The 15,280-nt window shown below is 39.6% G+C and overlaps 1 protein-coding gene and 1 pseudogene across 2 annotated transcripts in view; one reads left to right on the top strand and one right to left on the bottom strand.

Annotated features, from left to right (window-relative positions):
• LOC143859996 (putative sugar phosphate/phosphate translocator At1g06470) overlaps nt 1–6,684 on the top strand; it is a 30,701-nt gene extending 24,017 nt beyond the window's left edge. For both annotated transcript variants that reach the window (XM_077370500.1, XM_077370501.1), the window contains one exon: nt 6,074–6,684. The gene's annotated coding sequence lies outside the window, so the exon portion shown is untranslated. The remainder of the gene's footprint in view (nt 1–6,073) is intronic.
• A 1,373-nt stretch (nt 6,685–8,057) lies between these two features.
• Nucleotides 8,058–14,953, bottom strand: LOC143860331 (G-type lectin S-receptor-like serine/threonine-protein kinase SD2-5; annotated as a pseudogene).
• Between the last annotated feature and the right edge of the window lie 327 nt (nt 14,954–15,280).

Here is a 15,280-nt window from a genome sequence, read left to right as displayed (position 1 = left end):
TCTAAGGTATCGCTCGGATAGCTTATCTGAGCAAGCCACTATAAATACACCATTTCCCATGTTGTTTGACTCATCCAACCCATTCATTCCTAGAACCTCACATAGATAGGGTGTTATAAAGGTTTCTGAGCGATACCTTAGATAGCTTATCTGAGCAAGCCACTATATATATCTATATCTATATAGTAGAAGAGAAAATAAGAGAATTATTTGAATTTCTCCCAAAATTCTATTAGAATTACACAACTTTTTTTGACTTTTTTTAACAAAGGCACCCATTCAACCCACATATTTTCAATCCTACCCCCTCCTTTATGCTTTTTAACAAAGGCACCCATTCAACCCACATAATTTCAATCTTACCCCCTTCCTTTATGCTTTTTTAATAAAAAATCTATAGGGTAATCGTAACCATCTGATTTAAGAGGAACAACATATTATGGAGACCTCTATAGATTGGAGGGCTAGGATCAGCCTATGGAAATGATTTTTGGGGCACAACCTATTTATGTTGTGTTCAATCACATGGACGGTTTGGATCAACCTATGATGTGGTCCGTACAGTTCTTTGTCGGCTCGCACGGGGTTTTTTACTAGTATGTGTGTGTGTGTGTGTGTGTGTGTGTGTGTGTATATATATATATATATATATATATATAGAGAGAGAGAGAGAGAGAGAGGAAACTGTTAAGTGAGCTCACCAAACTTATGGTGAGCTAGCTTGCCCAATCACATGGGGGCCCACTTTGTTAGGATGATCCAAACCATTCATTTGAAAGTCCCTTACATAGATGGGGGGTGTACCAAAAATCAGCTCCATAGGATAGTCTGTCCATTTTTGTCCTCCACAAATGGAGGGGTTAGGATGATCCTATGGAGCTGATTTTTGGTACACACCCTATCTATGATAAGGCCTTGCAAATGAATGGTTTGGATCACTCCCCAAAATGTGGGACCCATGTGATTGGGCAAGCTAGCTCACCATAAGTTTGGTGAGCTTAAGCTCACCAACAGTTTCCTCATATATATAAAGGTTTTTGAGCGATACCTCAGATAGCTTATCTGAGCAAGCCACTATAAATAGGGTAGGTAGCTGAGCAAGCCACTATATATATAGAGGAAACTGTTGGTGAGCTTAAGCTCACCAAACTTATGGTGAGCTAGCTTGCCCAATCACATGGAAGCCCACTTTGTTAGGATGATCCAAACCATTCATTTGAAAGTCCCTTACATAGATGGGCAAATCTGCCCCATTTTTGTCCTCCACAAATGGAGGGGTTAGGATGATCCTATGGAGCTGATTTTTGGTACACACCCTATCTATGATAAGGCCTTGCAAATGAATGGTTTGGATCACTCCCCAAAATGTGGGACCCATGTGATTGGGCAAGCTAGCTCACCATAAGTTTGGTGAGCTTGGTGAGCTACAGTTTCCTCATATATATATATATATATCGGGGTGAGGTTTCTGAGCAATAGCTCAGCCTGAGCAAGCCACTATAAACACACCATCTCCATGTTGTTTGACTCGTCCAACCCATTCATTCCATAGAACCTCACATGGATAGGGTGTTCCTAACAAACCATCTCCATACAATCATCCTATCATTCTATCTCTGGAAGCCCACTTTCTAGCCGTCCATTCTAAAACCCCACAAATCAACAGCTACCATGATCCTATGGAGATGATTTCTTAGGGACACCTTACCTATGGTACGTCCCATAGTTACCAGGATGGGAAAGGAATTCGGGAAACGAAACGTGAAACGGAAACGGAAACGGAAAACGCATGAAAAAAATACAGGGGAAACGAGAAACAATAGAAAATCGTACGAGAAACGTCTCAGGAAATGATATGTTTTTTCCAAAATGATTTTTGTAAGTTCCACACATGTTTCCTACATGTTTCATATGCGTTTTCTACGAGTGTTGCATACGTTTATCACGCGTTTACACATTATTTACATAAGTTCTCCATATGTTTCCCATGTGTTTCAGAAATATTTCTCCAATTTTGTATCATATTTTGGAAACATTTCCGAAACGTGTTTCTCTCATTTTAGGGGAAACGAGTTTCCCAACCGCGAGAAACGCATTTTAGGGGAAACGGGTTTCCCACCCGCCCAAGGAGTTTCCGGCTACGTCCTATAGAATGAATGGATTGGATGACTCAAACAACATGGGAGATGCTGTATTTACAGGGCTGCTCAGGCTGTGCAATACCTCAGAATCCTTTTCCTATATATATATGAGGAATGATAGATGCAAGGGCCCTCTTTATGCAGGGGCCGGAGAAGGGCCCTGGAATAGATCCACGTCATTTTTAAATTCGGTTGAGAGACTGAATTCGGTTGCACTTATGACGTGGATGTATTCCAGAGCCCTTCTTTAGCCCTTGCATAAAGAGGGCCCTTGTATCTATCATTCCTCATATATATATATATATATATATATATATATATAGGGAAATGATATCTGCGCCAAGTGTTTCGATAAACATGCGCTCCACTTGTTTGTCGTGTAGTATTTAAAGGGTTTAAAGAGCTTTTTGAGAACCGTAATATCCTCTGAAATCCCTTTAAATACTACACGACAAACAAGTGGAGCGCTTGTTTATCGAAACACCTTGGCGCAGATATCATTTCCCTATATATATATATATATATATATATATATATACATAGAGAGAGAGAGAGAGAGAGAGAGAGAGAGAGAGAGAGATGGTGTAGAATATTACTAGATATAAAGATTGATATGATCTCTTGGGTAAAGAGCAATATGTCTTCCAGCTACAACGGTGAGAGAAATTATAAGGAATTGGAACTTGGTAGTAAGTGAAAGGAAGAGTAAGATTAAATCAACTCCAAGATGGACTCGCCCACTGGCTGGGTGGCTGAAAATGAACTTTGGTGGAAGTGCAAAGGGAAACCCATGTCAAGCATGGATAGGCAATTTAATATGGGATCAGAGAGGAAGGTTAGTATTTTCATTCTCGAGTCTGGTTGGAATCTGTGATGCAAACGAGGTGGAAGCAAAGGCACTTCCTTAGGGGCTAAGACGGTGTGCAAATGCTAGATTTGGTCCCCTAATAATAGACGGTGATTCAGCTATTGTCGTTGCCTATTATCGATGAAATCAGGGATCTTGCTCGAAAGATTGGTCCTCAATTTCAGCACAGTTTGCGGTCAGCAAATAAAAGAATGGACAAGCTGGAAAAAAGAGTGGATAAGGTGGAAGTGGAAATAGTAAATGCAGTTACAGAGGCGTTGGGTGGGCGAGTGGAGTTTTAGAATGACACGAGATATTTGCGTCTGGTTTTTAAGACAGCGGCTTACATTTCAGCATTATAGAACTGCAGCGGGAAGAGAAAAAATAGCTTTATACATTGTAAATAACATCTTCCCATTTTTATTTTTATTTTGTTTCGACCATTTCAGTCGAATTTTGAGAATTTCGGTCCAAATTTTGAAATTTGGACGGGAAAGATTTTGTTCTTTTTTTTTGGGGGGGGGGGGGGGGGGGGGGGATGGAAACATAAATATTTCAGTCGTTTTGTGTTGGTTTTGGGGGAAATTTAAAACCCTGGTCGCAAGACAGCAGGCTGGTGAAGGCTTTTTCTGGTCGGAAAGGAACAATAGGCTTTTCGATGGGCGATCAAATTCTCCCTATTTCTTATATATCAAGGTAGTTGTCTTTTCGATTTCATGGGCAAGGGCGCTGCCGATGTTCAAATTTATTTCGGCTTTCGACTTGTGGGCGGGTTGGAAAGTGGTATGCAACAGCCATGTCTCCGTTCCTAGAATCTCTCAGCAATGGGTCAAACCTCCTGTAGGTTTTTCTAAGCTGAATTTTGACGGATCAAGCTTGGGTAACCCCGGCCCAGCAGGGATCGGGGGCGTATTAAGGAATTCAGAGGGGGAGGTTGTGAAGGCTTTTTCTGGGCCTATAGGAGTCGCTAATTCTACCGAAGCCGAAGTCAGAGCTGCGTACCAAGGATTCTTGATGCTAGGAAGCGAGAGGTTAGCGAACACCATGGTGGAAGGAGACTCTGTCAACGTTATAAGGTGGCTCAAGGGTTCGGTCTCTCCTCCTTGGAGATTTCTTCGTATTTTTGACGAAATAAAGGACTTATCGGCTGGATGCTCGGTAGACTTCCTGCATGTGAGGAGATCAGCCAATGAAATCACTGATAGGTTGGCTAAAGCGGGGGTGGTCAAGCAGTCTCTGGAACTTTTCGATTATCTTCCCCCCTAATTGCTTATTGTTGTTTCGTTCTTTTTCTTTTCCTTCAGTTTGTAAGTTCGGCCCAGTGGGGCGCGGGAGGGTTTTTTCGGTCCTCCCTTTTAATATAATCAGTTACCATTCAAAAAAAAAGAAGACAGCAGGCTGGTGCTGGTGATAGAAGCTTACCGTTCATTACTCTGGCAACATAAGAGTACTCCCTATATATGTTGTGATAGCATTCAGGGTTTTTTTATCATCGCATATAGATCTGTTTTAGTGTGACTGGTTGTATATTCTGTGTTGCATTTGGCGTGGGTGGGGGGATGCCTTGTCCCCGATGATGTGATACGGCTTACAGCCAATTTAATAAAATTGTTAATTTTTTTTAAAAAGAATCATTACAAATCAGTAAAAGTAATATAACTGCTTTGTGGGGAGCGAATGAGATGGAAATGCCTATGATGCAACAAATCTTGCTTGCGACAGAGAAATTGGTGGCAGTTCCATTGGCGCATCAAGGAGAGATTTCACAAGTTTCCATTCATAAAGGAATTATTTGAGAAGGAATCTATCTTTGGAGTTGTACTCATCATCTTCCTTTACCTCTGTTGGTAGGATTTCCTTGGTCAATTTATCTGGATCGAGGCAGAAGAAAATGAGGCAATTTCGAGGGAGACAGAAAGATAGTCAGCATTCGGCTTCTTGCTCTTCCCATCATTGGTTTTTTATTTACTTGTATGGGAATGATGGCGGAAGTGTCACCACTTCAATCGGTGCCTACAATTTAACACGAGTTGGATTGAAATTACTTCTCCAGCTCCTCGTAACTTATTTATCGGAAATGGAGTTTAATATCAGGGAAATGTGTATGCGAACTAGGCACTTGAGCCAGTTACCTTGAATCAATAATAACCATTGCACAAATAATCAGCTATATGAATCACTTCCCCCAGCGAGGTCGGATCACCTCACTCGATCTGGAGTTGGCCGGACTAGCTTGGATGGATTTGGCTTGCTCCCCCCTTTGACATTGTCTTTCCTGTTTTGCACTGCTTTTTAGTTATTTCGCTTTCTGTTGTATTGACCAGGTCGGTCGCTTTTCTTTGCCTTAATAAAATTATCTTTCACCCATTTCAAAAATAAAATAAAATAATCTATCATTCAAAAAAAAAAAAAAAAAAAGAATCCGTTATTTGACATTTCTTTATAAATATTTATATTAGTGCCATACATTTACGATTTAAAAAAAAATAGTGTCGTAAATTTCACACACGCACACACACATTTCAAAATAGTGTCGTACATATATTTCAAAATGATGCCAGCACTCTCTTCTTTTAATAATTGAACTTACGCTTCTCTATAAATGTTAAATACTGTTACAATTCCCAAAACGCATTAACAGCCAATCATAAAACATATTTAATAAATTGAGGAGCAATACTGTCCAAACAAGGGAATGAGATATATATATATATATATATATATATAGAGAGAGAGAGAGAGAGAGAGAGAGAGAGAGAGAGAGAGAAATGTTGGTGCGCTTAAGCTCACCATTTTTTTGGTGCGCTTAAGTTGTTATAACGCCTCCCATTCTTTTAAATGTTTGGGTCCCGCTTAAGCGCACCAATCTGTCCATTTTTTGCCCCCACGGTTCGAAGGGTTAGGATGATCCTATGGAGCTAATTTTTAATGGACACCCTATCTATGTGAGGGCCAATCAAATGAATGATTTGGATCTCCCTAACAATGTGGGCCTCCACTGTATTTTAAGCTAGTGTGTAGATAACTTATGTATTCCGTTGTCAAAACTTTTGTATTCCGTTGTCTAACTACAATCTGTATGCAGTGAACCATGGATCCACTCAATTTCATCACCTTGGGCAGGCAAGGGATACACAACCCCATACCACTGGCATGGATTTCTTCATGAAGCATGCTCAGTTTGACCACTTACAGCTTGTGTTAGTACTCCTATGCTGGCAATGTGCACCCCTTCCATGCCTTCTCTTGCAGTTTTGATGACCAGCAAGGCTACCTTTCTTGTGTAAGCTGGCCTACATTTACAGGCCTCAGAGAGATTATCGGTGATGATGGACAATGGAGATTATTGGGTTAGAAGAAGCCTGTCTAACTATTCATGGCATCCACATGTTTTCGGAAGATGCCCATTGGGTATTCTGAAATTGTATTTAGAGGTTTTCATTTAGTTCACCATTTCACAATTTCTATTATTATTATTTTCCTATCATTAGGAAGTCAAACGAATTCGAATGTACAGGGAGATAAGAGCTCAATGTAGCAGATTGGAGCGTGTTCTCTTCTTCTTTTCTCGCGAGTTTAATCCCACTCTCATGTGGGATTGGGTGGACTTTGGCTCGGAGGGAATTGAACCTCTTTTTTTTTAAAGTAATGCAGGTGGATTTAAATGAATGCATTCTTCGTGGAGATTAACTTGGCCATCTTTGTGTATTTTCCCTCTAGAAGCAATTTTTTGCTTCTAAATAAATCAATTTCAATATTTCATCAATATTTTCTCTGAAAACTGACTTGTGTGATTCACTTCCATGTTATTTACCGTGTCAAGCTCACATTTTGATCTAATAAAATGTTGTCTAATAAGAATCTGATCAGTTTAAATTTAACCATTTGACTGTAGGTTAAACACTATTGATCATCCAAAATGATAAATATTTTAAAGGGAAATGTTATCAGCACTACTGTATTTTGATGAGGGCACTCCTCACTTTATTAAAAGTATGGCATGGCCCGCACCATAGGATGATCCAAACCGTCCATTAGATGGTCCACAGCCTAAATAGGTTGTGCCCCAAAAATCATTTCCATAGGTTGATCCTAACCCTCCGATCTAAATGTTAGAGGGTTGATCCTAATGCTCTATATAAGAGAGGGTTAGGATCAACCTATGGAAGTAATTTTTGGGGCACAAGGTATTTAGGCTGCAGCACATCTAATGGACGGTTTGGATCATTTTATGGTGCGGGCCATACCGTACTTTTAATCAAGTGAGGAGTGCCCTCATCAAAATACAGTAGTGCTGATAACATTTCCCTATTTTAAATCGTGATCATAGAATTAGGGTGGCTCACATTGCCATCAAACTAATGTTATGCAAATAAGGGCAAAAAAATTCAGATGGGTACAATATATTTTTGGAATAATCTTCCATGAGATCTAATAGGGTGGCCGACATTGCCACTTAGAGTTTTGATTAATCTCTTTTATAAATACGATGTTCTAACCATTCAATAAATAAATATGATTTTCTGTTATGGTAGAAGATAGAAGATGGAGAATAGACGAAACTCATTATTTTCGCGTGATAAGATCGCGATTGTTTTTAGAAATTTCATCTAGAATAACTTACAATCCATGATTATCAAACATTACAAAAGTAGACTTAAATTTTAATCTGAGTGGTACAAAACATAAGCAGATCATCAACTTTTCTTGTTACATACATGCACTCTTTCATCTAGGTCCTGTTAGAATTGATGCATGGCGCTGCCAAGAAGTTGTAATCTAGCCCAATTGGTGGCGCGGCCAAGAAGTTTATAAATATGATGTTCTGTTATGGTAGAAGACAGAAGATGGAGAATTAAAAGTTGGGAATTTATATATTTGATGTCGGAATCTCGAATAAGAGACGCCTTATTTTCACATGATAAGATCGCCATAATTTTTAAAAACTTCATCTAGAATAACTTAAAATCCATCTTGATTATCAAACATTACAAAAGCACACTTCAAGCTTAATCCGAATGATAATAAAACCAGATCATCAACTTTTCTTTCTACATATTTACACTCTTTCATCTAGGTCCCGATAAAATTGATGCCACTAGTGTAGCTGAGGAACCCAAATGGACTTCTCCCTGAGCCATTGTCGCCCTTGGATGCGGCGTCAAGAAGTTGTAATCTAGCCCAATTTCCATATCCATCACGCCTTCTAAAACCTTCACCACCGATGCCATTGAAGGCTTCTACTACAATCACCCTGTAGACACCATATGGCAAGCCTAATCATCTCCACAGCTTCTCTTCCATGAAGCTGCATATCCTCACTGCCATTGTCGACTGTATCAAGTAGTCGATCCTCCTCTGCCTTTCTCTTTAACAGGTTAAGTAGATGAATGCTCTCTTCAGGCTGAGTGAGATCTACAATTTTCCTCCCACACATGATTTCCAAGACCACAACCCCAAAACTATAGACATCAACTTTCTCTGTGATCATTGATCCGAACCACCATTCAGGAGCTAAATACCCTGGAGTTCCTCTCATTCTGGTCATCACTTTGCTCTGGTCCTTTTCAATCCACTTAGACAACCCAAAATCAGAAACCTTGGCATTGAAATCAGAGTCTAAAAGGATGTTTTGAGGCTTGATATCCAAATGAAGTATTCTCTGTCTACATTCTTCGTGAAGATATGACAATCCTTTGGCTATGTGAAGGATAATCTTGCGTCTTGTTTGCCAATCAAGAGAAGGATTTTGGTTTCTGTAAAATATCCATTTATCCAAGGACCCACGGTTCATGTACTCCAAAACGAGAAGTCCTCGTGATTTTGTCGCACAAAATCCGATCAACCTTACTAAGTTCACATGGTGAATATTTCCTATTGTTTCAACCTCCGCTAAAAATGCTTTTCGCCCTTGGCCTATATCATCCAAACGTTTTACTGCTACTTTTGTGCCATCATCCAAAGTCCCTTCGAAGACTGATCCGAATCCTCCTTGCCCAAGCTTTCTACAAAAATTCTCAGTCGCAGCTTTCAAGCATACATAAGAGAATCTCATGGGCATTCCCTGTACATGATCAAAATAATCATCCTCTTCCTCCTCTCCTGCAACTTTTTTGTTTCTCTCGAAAGCAACAATGCAGATGCTAATTATAAGAATGGATCCGAGTAAAGTTCCAAGAGTGGAACTCAATATGATTGCAGTCTGTCGTGTTTTTTGTCCGGAAGGTATGTGGGAGAGTTCTTCTCCATTTGCTGCTATGGGTATGGTGGGAATCTGCACCTTGATAAATATAGATTTATTCAAGATGGTTCTTTCATTCTGTATGTTTCTCAATGAAAAAAGTTGAGATTGTAAGAAACAAAGCCCTGAAACATTGTCATAATACCAAAACACAGCAGCTTTACAAGAACAGTTCCTTAAACAGGCTCCCTTGCAGCTCTGTAGGTCTATTTCTGTAAGAAATGTAGCACTCTGAGCATTCTGAGTATTGAAATAGGTGATTTGCTCAAGCTCTAAAAGTTGGTGATTTTGAGGAGAATGACATGAGAATGGGGTGATTCCATAACAGCCAAGATTAGGTTTCCTGTCATCAATTTGCCTAAAATAGGCACCGCCGTCGATTCCTTGAGGACAACTGCACTGTCCATTTGAGCAAATCCCATAATTCCCACAAACCATGGGATAATCGCAGTCACTTAGCTGCAAGATATCAGCCACCAGGTGCCACCCTGCTATACGATCATTAGTTCTCCATTCATAAACTCTCAAATGCCCATCTAATTCCAGCCTCATGTACTGGACTAATGTTGTCTCAGGTACAGAAATAGCATAAATCCTTCTGCTTTCATTAGCAGTGAAAACAGAAATGCTACCATTCACAAATCGTGTGATACTGTACCCATTTGCACGGAAATTGTAGTAAGTCTGTGGAGGGTCAGCTTCCACTGCAGCTTCGAAACCGTCGGCATTGACGGAAAAATAATACAGACCTCTAGTCCAATTGGACGCTGTAAGCCTTTGCCCAGCCACCAACTTCTGCCCCAGAAATAAAGTGTCTGTTGGGTGATCAAAAGATTGCCAAACAGTATTGTTGTTAATGTCAAAGAGCACAGGGTTCCCTGTCTCCATGATCCTCATGGCTGCCACAAGCAGGCCAGAGGTGTTAGTAGACCAAACCATGGTTCCATCCACGTCCCTCAACACCAAATCTCCATCTTGGGTTAGTTGCAAAGTTCCATTCTCTCTGATGGGATTGTCTCTGTTTGCTGACCAGATTATGTCAGGGTGTACTGTTCCTTGAGTCCCGAACAAAACACCTTTTGAGAAGAGGGCAAAAAGGAAGGAATCACATGTTCCATTGCAGATAAAACCACAATGGAATCTAAGATTATAGTCTTCTTCAGAGGGACCTCCTCCAGTGGACAGGATGGGTCTCACCACTGTTCCATCAGGGAATTTTGTATAGCCCGTAAAATTGTTGTTGTTAGTCCATGTAGAAGAGACGTTTGCAGTGGAATGCAGATTGAGAGGTATATATCCAAGAAGGGCCTGAAGAGGGTATGAAAAGGAGATTAGAAGAAGAAGAATCCAGTAAAAGGCCACATGCTTCAGCCTGTTGAGGCATGTACACTTAATGTTGCTCTATTGATAACTCTGTAACCAGGAAAAAGACTTAAAATAAGCTGACTATTTCTCCTTTATTCTTCTATTAACACATGACAATTTCAATGGTGATGGAGATGCTGATGAGATTCTTTGGCCGGCATAACAATCAAATGAGTCGGCCTATTAAAGAAAGTTAATGTAAAATAGAGACATGGAAATGTTATCTGCCCTCCATCTTCTTTATAATGCCTATGTTTTTTGTTCTACATTTCTTTATTTAGCTATTGAAGGCTGTTAAATTCCCCAAATTTTATTGACAAAGTATTTAATAAGGTTAGGGGTGCCATTTTCAATATAAAGAATGGCAAAAGAAGTCACTTTTATGCTTCTTCCTAAAAGATGCTTATTGCGTCCTAGTTCTGTCTTTATTATGCGATCTGATCTGTTGATCCGAACAAAAACCATAAGTCTTCCAAATGCCATGGCTAACACCTTGATAAAGTGATCCTAGGCTCTCAACCCATGAAGCCTCATATAGGGTTACGCCAATAAAAGCTAAACAATTGATTATTAGAGTCCTTTGTCTGATTGTGGGATGCCCTGTTCCAGGTATGACCAAGCCCATGTGGGCCACCTCACAATGCTATACAAGATCGATCATCTTGATTTCACGCTAAAACTTTCAGAGATCCAAACCATTCACTTGTTGATCCAAACCATTCATTGTGTCATCTGAATGTGATTGGTTTATATGCCCAACTAGCGAATACAAGCTTGGCCTTAACTAGATCGGATGATCCTAGTTGCTTGATCTATAAAGCCTCATTATGATCAATTTTTGTAGGCTGTAATTAGGGGTGGACATGGTTCCGGTTCGAACCGAACCGAACCGGCACATATGGTTCGGTTCGGTTCGGTTCCGGTTCTGATATCCTGGAACCGATGGAAATTCGGTTCGGTTCTAGGTTTGGGATCCCGGAACCGAAAACCGAACCGAGAACCGACCCTCACCTTAAAACCCAATGCCTCATCGCTTGATAAAATCACCCCACCTCCTTTTAATTCACCCCTCTTTAACGTGTTGCTTTGCCTTTAAAATTTTAATTCACCCCCCAAATTTGTGCTTGATTATTCCAATTTGTGTATGTTTATAGGTCATATATAATTTTTGCATTGCCCAAATTTGTGCAAATTTGTGCCTGATTATTCCAAATTCGTGTATGTTAGTCTTTGTAGTTCATATATAAACAGGACCGAACCAATTGTAAATACGATTAGGAAAAATATCTACATTTGGTGAAGGTTGGGTAAACCCAGAACCGAACCGAACCGAACCGATTATATATGGTTCTGGTTCGGTTCGGTTCCAAACATAAATGGTTCGGTTCTGGTTCCAATTTCAAGGAACCGATTATATATGGTTCGGTTCTGGGTATACCCCAAAACCGAACCGAACCGAACCATGTCCACCCCTAGCTATAATTATAAGGATGGAATGTCTATTCAACATGCTCAATTCATCTTTTGAGCATCCGTAATGGTCCCACCAGACAATTGATTTGATTCATCATGCATGGCCACATTGTTGGGGTTCCACGCAAAAGCAAATAGTCCCACATTGGATAAGTGGAATGGATGGGGACGGGTTATAAGGGAATGGGCACCCTCCCTCTAAAGGCTAGCTTTTAGGGGTGAGTTCTACCCTGTTAAATTCCCTACAAATGGTATCAAAGCTCAGGGCTGGTAACCCCGGTTTGCCTCCGAGGGCGGGAATGTCCCTCGGGGAAGATCTCAGAAACCCCGGTGTAGTACCTCGGGGGAGATTGTTGGGGTTCCATGTGAAAGCAAATAGTCCCACACAAGGTTTAAAATTTCGGTTTCGGTACCGATTTTGGACCTCGAAATTTCGGTCGAAATCTGGTACAAAACCCGAAGTTAATATTTTATTCAATATTAAATTTTAGTAATTTCGGTCGAAATTTCTGTGAAATATTAAATTAAAATTAAAAAAACAGATTTTTTGAGGAAAATTTCGGTTTTGTTCGACCGAAATTCCGAAATTTCGGCCGAAATAAATGACCGTTTCGGTTTTTATTGATTTCCGTGTCGGTCTCCACTGAAATCCGAAATTTCGGATTTCGGTCGAAATTTAAAACCATGGTCCCACATCGGATAGGTGTAATGGATGGGGATGGGTTATAAGGGAATGGGCACCCTCCTCTAAAGGCTAGCTTTTAGGGTGAGTTCTACCCAGTTAAATTCCCTACACAGATTTATGTTTGGAGACCCTACCAATTGAAGTGGTTAGGATCTTATATCTCAAGGTGTTAAAAGAACATAATGATCGAATGATCCTACGGGCTGTTTTGATGCACGGAAAGTTTTTCTGGGAAAGTTTTTAATGGAAAATGAGGTTTTTGTCATTTGACTAACTCATTTTTTATGATTTTTTTCAAAATAAATAATTTCCATGTTTTCCAAGATATTTGTAATTCTGGTACTCTGGAAAATTGCTTTACTTTCTATATGAACGGTCAATGGAGAGCTAAGGATGGAGTCTTCTGTCCTACAAAAATATTAGCCCAGAAAACAAATATTTGAATCGCATGTCGCTCACATTCTGTTTAATTTTGAGTCTTACAAGCAGTTTTGGATCAAAACTCGATCCCCTAAATCCAAAACGAGCGGGCCTTAATTGGAAGTTCAGATTGTCCTATTAGCATGATTTGTGGGCCACTGGAAACTTTGGGGCTGTTTGGATACGCGGATTTTAGAATCCATGTTTTTTAGTTTGAAAACAATGTACACGAGGGTTCATGATCAAGCTGTTGTATGCTGTCCTCACAGCGTTTCTTGGATTTTAAGTGAGAAATTCAGGTTTTAAAAATCTCTCCTGCAACCTGAGATTTCTAAAACCTGGAAATATGAGAGGATCTGCTACTCTCTTGCTGGCATAAAGAAGGGCGAGAAGTCAAAAACGACAATTGGTTCACTTCTTCTCTTGTCTCTTACCTACAATTTCAAAGAAACCCTGGATTCTAAAATCCGGTATCCAAACGGCCCCTTAGGGTTTTTTTTTAACTATTGGTGCAGCCCAAAATATCAAGATCAAACAAAACCAAGAAAGAACAAGTAACAAGAAGAGCTTGTACGAAATCTCACGTATGCCGTGAAGATAAAATTTTATTCAATCTTCAAAACTCTCCCAACTCCAATCTTCCATCTCTTTTATTACATTTCTAAAAGATTTCCAAAATCTAAAATGTGGCTAAAAATGATATTGGCATATCTATCTAAAATATTAAAGTTCCATTAGCTAAAAAACTAGCTACAAATAAGAAAAGCAACTAACCTATCAAATCTAGGAAATATCTAAATAAGAAAATGATAACCTTTTAGAAAACAAAATATTAAGAGAATAGGAAATTGCATTTTCCCAAATCTTCAAGTTTGTATGATCTTGCAAGTTTCCCACGACACACGTTTCCAATATCTCAATCCTGTAAACTTGTAAGTTTCCACCAAAACATAGTTCCTTGTTCATGGAAAATTTCCACTTGTGAAACTTCCACCTGTGAATCTTCCCAAAATAGCCATCCACAAAATTTCCTACTAATTTTTGGATTGCATCAACTATCACCGGAAGGAAGAGTGTTGTTTGCTAAAGAAGGGGTCGTTTGCTAAGGGATGGACCGACCGGCTCTCTAATAAAATCATACACTAATCTTGTTATTTCTTATTCTCTCTATTTATAAACTGAATAACCGCCCTCTCAAGTCTCAACCCCTATTTTCTAACATCTCTGTTTCCGTGACCTTTTTTTTTTGTTTTTTGAACTGATGTCCCCAATACCATAGTATGATAATGGCACTATTCCTCCTCATTGTATACATTATTAATCCGTTGTTAGGTTATTAAAATTTCTGCTTTCGAAACCCAGTGTAAAACTGTAAAACAATGTTATTAGTGTCATTATCAAAATATCGTAGCGCTGATATCAGTTTCCTTATTAATTGTGCTTTAAATTGAAATGTGTCTAGAATCACGTTGATCAGACCATCGTCGGATTAAAAAATTACTCCCAACTAAACTTAAATTTGTTTAAACGGAAGTTTTCAATAGTAGTGATTGGACTTCAATAGTAGTGCTGATATCAGCTTATTGCCTTGCAATGTATCCTCTATTTCAGCTGAGGTATGGAAATATCATTGCCCGCCTAGAGTTGGTATCTTCGGGTAGGCTGTATGTCGCGATCGAATTCAAACGATCAACTTCCTTAAGAAGCGTGGTATGATGCTTGTTGACCATTGCCTCCTTTGCTTGAAAGATGATGAATCTGTGGGCCATCTCTTCATGCATTGCTCCTTTACGCGTCAGATTTGGAGTTTGATATTTCTAAGATTTGGTATTAGATGGATTTTTCCATCTTCTATTTCGGAGTTGATGCTTCATTGGGCCTTTGTGCCATGGAAGAAGAAAGGCAGATTATTGTGGAATTTGTATCTTCTTGCAACATGGTGGGTGATATGGAAAGAGATAAACTCTCGTGTCTTTGAAGGGGTTGCAAAATCTTCGTATTGGTTATATATGAAAATTATCGCCCTCACTATTTCATGGGCGAGAAGTTTACCGGCTTTTCGTTTTGTATCAGCTTTTGACTTATGGGAGGGTTGGAGGGTTGTTTTG

This window comes from Tasmannia lanceolata, unplaced genomic scaffold (assembly GCF_043159265.1).
Source record: "Tasmannia lanceolata isolate RefF3 unplaced genomic scaffold, GAP_Taslan_0.1 ptg000037l, whole genome shotgun sequence".
Taxonomy (NCBI): Eukaryota; Viridiplantae; Streptophyta; class Magnoliopsida; order Canellales; family Winteraceae; genus Tasmannia; species Tasmannia lanceolata.
The sequence above is the reverse complement of the archived record's forward strand: the minus strand, read 5'-3'. Positions and strand labels throughout refer to the sequence as shown.